This window comes from Macaca mulatta, chromosome 9, assembly GCF_049350105.2.
Source record: "Macaca mulatta isolate MMU2019108-1 chromosome 9, T2T-MMU8v2.0, whole genome shotgun sequence".
In the NCBI taxonomy this organism is placed as follows: Eukaryota; Metazoa; Chordata; class Mammalia; order Primates; family Cercopithecidae; genus Macaca; species Macaca mulatta.
This window is the reverse complement of record NC_133414.1, coordinates 100,068,886-100,076,897: the sequence shown is the minus strand read 5'-3', so window position 1 is coordinate 100,076,897 and position 8,012 is coordinate 100,068,886. Positions and strand designations below refer to the sequence as shown.

Genomic DNA, 8,012 nt, shown 5'->3' with positions numbered 1-8,012 from the left:
GGTATAAGGAAGGGGCCCAGTTTCAATTTTCTGCATATGACTTGACAGTTCTCCCAGCACCATTGATTGAGTAGGGAATCCTTTCCCCGTTGCTTATTTTTGTTAGGTTTGTTGAAGATCAGATAGTTGTAGATGTACAGTCTTATTTCTGAGTTCTCTATTCTGTTTCATTGGTCTATATGTCTGTTTTGGTACCAGTATCATGCTGTTTCGGTTACTGTAGCCTTGTAGTATAGTTTGAAGTAGGTAACATGAGGCCACCAGCTTTGTTCTTTTTTCTTAGGATTGTCTTCACTATATGCACTCTTTTTTGGTTCCATATAAATTTTAAAGTAGTTATTTCTAATTCTGTAAAGAACGTCAATGGGAATAACATTCAATCTATAAGTTGCTTTGGGCAATATGGCCATTTTCATGATATTGATTCTTCCTACCTGTGAGGATGGAATGTTTTTCCATTAGTTCTTGTCCACTCTGATTTCCTTGAGCAGTGGTCTGAGTTCTCCTTGAAGAGGTCCTTTACTTCCCTTGTTAGCTGTATTCCTAGGTATTTTATTCTCTTTGTAGCAAATGAGAATGGAAGTTCATTCATGATTTGACTCTGCTTGTCTATTGTTGGTGTATAGGAATGCTTGTGATTTTTGCACATTGATTTTGTATGCTGAGACGTTGCTGATGTTGATTATCAGCTTAAGAAGCTTTGGGGCTAAGATGATGGGGTTTTCTAGATATAGGATTATGTCATCTGCAAACAGAGACAGTTTGATTTTCTCTCTTCCTGTTTGAATACCCTTTATTTCTTTCTCTTGTCTGATTGTCCTGGCCAGAACTTCGAATACTATGCTGAATAGGGGTGATGAGAGAGGATATCCTGTCTTGTGCTGGTTTTCAAGGGGAATGCTTCCAGCTTTTTCCCATTCAGTGTGATATTGGCTGTAGGTTTGTCATAAATGGCTCTTCTTATTTGTAGGTATGCTCCATCAATACCTAGTTTATTGAAAGTTTTTAACAGGAAGGGATGTTGAATTTTATTGAAGGCTTTTTCTGTGTCTATTGAGAAAATCATGTGGTTTTTGTCTTTAGTTCTGTTTATGTGATGAATTACGTTTAGTGATTTTTATATATTGAACCAGTCTTGCATCTAGGGATGAAGTCAGCTGGATTGTAGTGGATGAGCTTTTTGATGAGCTGCTGGATTCGGTTTGCCAGTATTTTATCGAAGATTTTTGCATTCAAGTTCATCAGGGATATTGACCTGTAGTTTTTAATAATAGGATTTTTGCAATCTTTTAAGTAACCATGTGATATAGTTTGAATATTTGTCCCCACCCAAATCTCATGTTGAATTGTAATCCCCAGTGTTGGAGGTGGGGCCCGGTGGGAGGTATTTTGGTCATGGGGACAGATCCCTTATTGCTTGGTACTGTCTTCATGACAGTGAATTCTCATGAGATTTGGTCACTGAAAAGTTGTGGCACCTCCCCCACACAACTCTCTCTCTCTTGCTCTTGCTCTCGCCATGTGATGTGCCTGCTCCTGCTTCACCATCTGCCATAATTGTAAGCTTCCTGAGGCTTCCCCAGAAGCAGAGCGGATACCAGCAGTATGCTTCCTGGATAGCCCACAGAACCATAGCCAATTAAACCTCTTTTCTTATAAATTACCCAGCCTCAGATATTTCTTTATGGCAACACAAGAGTGGCCTAATATACCATGTTTATCATAGTTTTATGTACTCTGTTCTAAATTGAATAGTTTCAAGGCTCAGTACTATCACTAGCCCTTCCATACCATGATCTCTCACTTCAGGAGGTTTTATTCACTTATATTTAAATTTTAAATGAATAATTCCATAAAACTTTAAAGGCAAGGAAGTCACCAAGACCATTCTAGCTGTTGTTCATTTTGTCATTAACTATACATTAGCTATAGGCATATCTGGATCATTCTTTTGTTCAGAAATATCTTTGTTTTATTTGTTCTCTCCCTTTCAGGATCACCAATTATCCACACGTTACACCATTATTATTTGTCTCCTGTGTCTATTATATTCCTTCTAATTCTCTAGTCTCCTTGTCTATTTCCTCTGTGTTCTTAAAAAGCCTCTTATATTCATCTCACTTAACTGGCTTGATTCTCTGCAGTGGTGATTCCACTCTTCATTGCTTCTTATGGAATTATAATGCCTGTTGAGGTCTTACTTGCTCCCTTACATTTTAGTCTTACATTTCTTTTTTATTCTCATTCTGTTGTCTTACCATAACATCTTCTACCTCTTATTCAAAGAAATCATAATTTATGTAAGTATCCTGAAACTGCTAAGCAAATGCTCCCTAAAACTGAACTGTCTTTTCTGGAGTATGTTCAGCCTTTGGTCTGGGGAATGCTATGATAATCTTCTACTTTGATGTGGCAGAATATTTTATATATCCCATTTTTTGTTTTGTTTTGTTTCATTGCTCTCTACTTTAGAAATCATTCATTTAATTTAAAAAATAAGGCAGGATGCAGCGGCACATGCCTGTAATCTCAGCACTTTGGGAGGCTGAGGCAGGAGGATCCCTTGAGTACAGGAGTTCGAGAAGAGCTTGGGCAATACAGTTGAGACCACTTCTAAAAATAAAATATTAGCCAAGTGTGGTGGTGTGCACCTATGGTCCCAGCTACTCGGGAGGCGAAGGTGAAAAGATTGCTTGAGCACACGAGTTGGAGACCACAGTGAGCTGTGATCACACCACTGAACTCTAGCCTGGGTGACAGAGCAAGATCCCATCTTAAATAAATAAGTAAAATAATTTTCAAAATATATTTATTGAGATAAATGTAAAGAAAAAATGATTAGCACTAGCTTGCAGTTTCATCTTCTAGTGTGAAAAATCTTTAAACAAGTAAGCAAAGAAATATCCAACGTGAATTGGGGAAAGTCATTTAAGAAAAAGGGAGTCCTATGAGAAAGAATACTTTGGGGAACCTCTTTTGTTTGGGTGATTCTCTAGACCTCTTGAGAAGTACCATTTAAGATAAAATTTAGGCCAGGTGCAGTGGCTCTTGCCTGTAATCCCAGCACTTTGGGAGACCGAGGTGGACGGATCACCTGAGGTCAAGAGTTCGAGACCAACCTGGCCAACATGAAGAAACTCCATCTCTACTAAAAATACAAAAAATTAGCCGGACGTGGTGGTGCATGCCTGTAATTTCAGCTACTCGGGAGGCTGAGGCACAGGAATTGCTTGAACCCGGGAGGCAGAAGTCACAGTGAGCCAAGACCACATCAGTGCACTCTAGCATGGGGGACAGAGCAAGACTCTGTCTCAAAAAAAAAAATACAATGAACAAAGTAAAAATACTAGCACATACAAAGCCCTGAGGTCAGAAACACTCCAGTTCCTCTCCACCCTAATCACTCTGCAGGAGATAAAGAGGTTGGAAAAAACCAGGTCATTCCCAATGTCGTACAAGCCTAGATGTTCTTGGAAATGCCATGAGAAGTTACTAGGGTCTTTAGGGGAAAGGACTGACATGGTCTGATCGATGCTTCAAGTTTATTAGGACTGCTGTCTGAAGAATGAGGTTGAAAGAAAAAAGGAGAAGCAAGGGCCAATTAGGAAGGTTTGTCAGGAATCCTAGTAAGAAATTATAGCAGTTTGGATTAAGATAGAAAGACTAAAGTTATATTTTGGAATAAGAATCTTAGATTAAATGGATTGGATTAAATGTGGTGGACAGAAGGTTGTAAAATAAGGAGAAAAAAATATTAGGCCTTTGGCTTGAACAACCAGGTGGATAGTGCTGCTGTTTACTGAGATGTGAAAGACTAGGGGAAGAACAGGGTTAGGGATGAAAATCAAGAATTCAGTTTTGGACATGTTAAGCTTGAGATGCATGTAAAAAATAGACAACATGGAGACTCTGCGGAGAAATAGTAGATGGAAATATAAATTTGGGAAAGTCATCAGGATACAGAGGAGGACCCAAAGACTGTGGAGTCACAGAAGCCAAGAAAGAAAGGTGTTTCAAGAACAGTGGTTGACCTTCATTTAAAATGGCAAAATGAAGATACTTCTACACACTTCTCTCAGAAATCTCCTTCAGACAACAAAGGGAATGAGAACAGAAACACAAATTCCAATGCTAGAGACATTTGCAGCCCACAAAAATATGAAGATGGAAAGAGGTGGAAGGATAGTAACTACCTATAAGAACAGTAGAAAGTGAAACCAGTGCTTGCAGAGAGATACTGATGAGAAGAAAGTTCATTGACTCCACCTAACCCTGAAAAGATACAGAAAATGGAGTTGTCCAGTACTATAAAAAAGGGAGAAAAATGGAAAACGGAGACTTGGGATTTTGGATCTCTTGCTCCACAATATGAATGGACAACCAAGTATTTCCAGACATTTACAGTAATATAAAAATAGAGATTCAAACAAACTGAAAAAAGGAACTTGAAGAGGAAAAAAAAAGTGCAAAAGCAGAAGAAATCTTGAAATTTAAAACACTGTAATTATTCCCCTCAGAATGATAAGAATATATTGTGTATATAAATCATCAACAGGAAGCCACATAAAAGAAAAATTCGGCCGGGCGCAGTGGCTCACGCGTGAAATCCCAACACTTTGGGAGGCTGAGGCAGATGGATCACGAGGTCAAGAGATTGAGACCATCCTGGCCAACATGGTGAAACCACGTCTCTATTAAAAAATACAAAAATTAGCTGGGCATTGTGGTGCGTGCCTGTAGTCCCAGCTACTCAGAAGGCTAAAGCAGGAGAATCGCTCAAACCTGAGAGGCGGAGGTTGCAGTGAGCCGAAATCGTGCCACTGCACTCCATCCTAGCAACAGAGTGAGAATCTGTCTCAAAATGAAAAAAGAAAAAAAAAAAAACAGAAAAATTCAGAGAACGAGAAAGAGATCTTGGAAATAAAAATACAACTGCAATGACTTTTTAAAAATCAATAGAGCAAACTCTATTGGAAGATAAAACTCAAGAAAATCCTTCACTTTTCTTTGAAATCAAGGACTTGTTAATAATAATAAAGAAAACTTCCTCCTGGAATTTAGAACAAGAATAGAAAGCTTTTTGCAATTAAATTATCAGCCCAGCCTCTGATGAAGCCTATGTTATAGTAGGAACATCTGAGTGGTAATGAATGCCAGCAGCTCTGATGAAAAAAAAACAGGATCACTCCAGAAGACGACTTCCAGAAAGGAAGAAGAACAGAGAAAATAATGGGAGGGAAATTATTTTATATACACACACTTAATTCCCAGAATTCAAGGACATAAAACTGTAAATTAAAAGGATCCACAATTACACAAAATGAATATTAAAAGATCCCTAGGACACATTATCAAAAAATTTTAGAACATCAAAAATAAGATCCTAAAAGCTTCCAGACAGAAAAACAGGTCCCATAGAAATGACAGATTTGACTTTACAACAGCTATTTGACTTTACAACAGCTATATCAGAGGTGGCAGCATAGGGTGAAGGTTGGAAACCTGGCTGCTGGGTTTGAATCCTGACTCTATACTCTATGAGCAATGTTACCTTACACAGTCAATTCCTCATGGGAAAAATGGCATTAATGATGGTATCTACCTCATAGTGTTGTTATGAGGATGAGGTGAATTTGTATTTATAAGCGCTCAGAAGAGTGTCTGGTACCTACTATTTGCGATTTAAGTATTTTCTAAATATACTTAAAGAAGATAAATTGAACAAGTATTCTAAATTCTGAGGGTAAATGAGTAAATGAGCTGCCATTTGCAAGTCAGTACCTAACTAAAAACTCTTAAATAGGTATGAGAATATAAAAAAAATTTTTTTTTTTTTAGACAGTCTCTTTCTGTCTTTCTGTCACCCAGGCTAGAGTGCAGTGGTGTGATCTCGGCTCACTGCAACCTCCACCTACCAGGGTCAAGCGATTCTCATGCCTCAGCCTTCCTAGTAACTGGGATTACAGGTGCTCACCTATAATTAGCACTGGCTAATTTTTGTAGTTTTAGTAGAGATGGGGTTTCGCCATGTTGGCCAGGCTGGTCTTGAACTCCTGACCTCAAGTGATCTGCCCGCCTTGGCCTCCCAAAGTGCTGGGATTACAGGAATGGGCAAAAAAAACCAAAAACCAAAAACAAAAAAACCCCCATATTTTCAGGCATGCAAAGTTGCCCCAAAATTTACTTCTCCTGCACCTTTTCTCAGGAAGCTCTAAAATTATAAGCATCACTGAAAATAGGGATTAAACTAAGAAGGAAGATACAGTAGGCAGGAAATAGGAAACCTAACACAGGAGAAAAGAAAAGGAAAGTCCCAGGATGACAGCTGGATAGCAGGCCTAGAGGGTAATCACTGAAGATCACAGGATGGTCTTCAGAAAAATAAATGGAATGGATAGATTCCTGCAAGATTTGACCATGTCGGACTTCATACTGAAAGAAGGAAGAAAAATTAGCAAAGGCTGCAAGGTACAAGGAAATGAACAAATGAAAATAAATCAGACAATTACTATGTACAGGAAAAACAGAAAGTTGAATAAGAAAAAGAAACAATCAGTACGCTACTTGGCCAAGCTGAGAGCAATATTAATTTAGTCCATTAATACAAATGTTTAATAGGGATTTAAGTAGAAACAATGATATAACTATTCCAGAGGATTAAAAAGGGATACGAGTTTGGGGTCTGGAGATATATATGTGTGCTAAGCAGCATCTAACAAATGGGAAGCCAGTATAATCTCTAAAGTTAAAAAACAAAGAAAGTATTGACATATTATTTAGAAATATGGAGGTAAACACAGGACTGGAATATTTATCCTAAATAGTGTGCATGTATTCTCCTGAGCCTTCTTATTAATCCTAGGCACCACTTAAAATCGCCTCTTAAATCCAGCTGGAGGGCTGATGATGTATGGTCTTCTCATAACTGTTCTAAAAGAAATCTAAACAACGTTGGAGAGAGCTGAGGGCCTGCCTGGGATCAGATGAGGATGAGGAAATAATCTTTATTATTTGACTTCTATATTTCACCCTCTCTCATAGGAAGGTAGATTCCCATGTCCATTGCTCTTTGGTTTGATAGTCGCTCTTGGTACACCCACCATTTGATACAGTTTCCCTTTCTCTTGGTGGGAAAGTGAGCACTGATAGTTCTGTTTGGGAAAATCCTTCTTTTCCTTGACGTGAAGCCCTAAATTACTGAGAAGACGAATCAAAGAAAATACTCCATTTACTTTTTGTTACTATAAGCTGTACTCTTTTTGTTTGTTTGTTTGTTTTTGTTTGAGTTTTGTTTTGTTTTTGAGACAGACTCTCACTCTGTTGCCCAGGCTGGAATGCAGTGGCACGATCTCGGCTCACTGCAAGCTCCGCCTCTGGGTTCAAGAGATTCTCCTGCCTCAGCCTCCTGAGTAGCTGGGACTACAGGCGTGCACCACTATGCCTAGCTAATTTTTGTATTTTTAGTAGAGACGGGGTTTTACCATGTTGGTTGGCCAGGATGGTCTCGATCTCTTGACCTCGTGATCTGCCCGCCTCGGCCTCCCAAAGTGCTGCGATTAGAGGCGAGAGCCACCGTGCCCGACCCAGTATAAGCTGGACTCTTATAGCCACATCTCCCACTCTTCCTCAGTCTCTCTCTAAATGAAAGGGTTCCAGCTGGGTTTCCAGGAGTTCCTTTCCCTGTCTCTTCAGTCCGGGCTCGTTGCACCATAACTAATAGAAATTCTTTGAATTTTGTGGAATGTGGTTGGCAACATTCCCTGGTTTCAAAACAAGTTAGTTGGGAGCATTTTGTGTTTTTGAATGTCTGTTGGCCATTTACAGTTCTGAGAAAAGCTTCAGAAACTTAGACATAAACTGCCATCTTTCCCAGAAGCCTGTGGCAAGGTTTCTTGATTCTCCTAAATGTGCTCAACTCATGTCTAAATATCCCTATAAAAAGTATAAAATTGTAGTATATTGAAAGTAGACCTTTTCAAATTCACAGTCTAAAGGGGCTTCTATTGTAATGT

The 8,012-nt window shown here is 38.9% G+C and overlaps 1 non-coding gene across 1 annotated transcript; it reads left to right on the top strand.

Moving 5' to 3' along the window:
• The first annotated feature begins 5,095 nt into the window (after positions 1–5,095).
• On the top strand, positions 5,096–5,175 carry LOC114670216 (small nucleolar RNA SNORD74). Its single transcript, XR_003719698.2, has one exon. It is a non-coding gene; the product is annotated as a small nucleolar RNA SNORD74 (small nucleolar RNA).
• Positions 5,176–8,012: the final 2,837 nt, after the last annotated feature.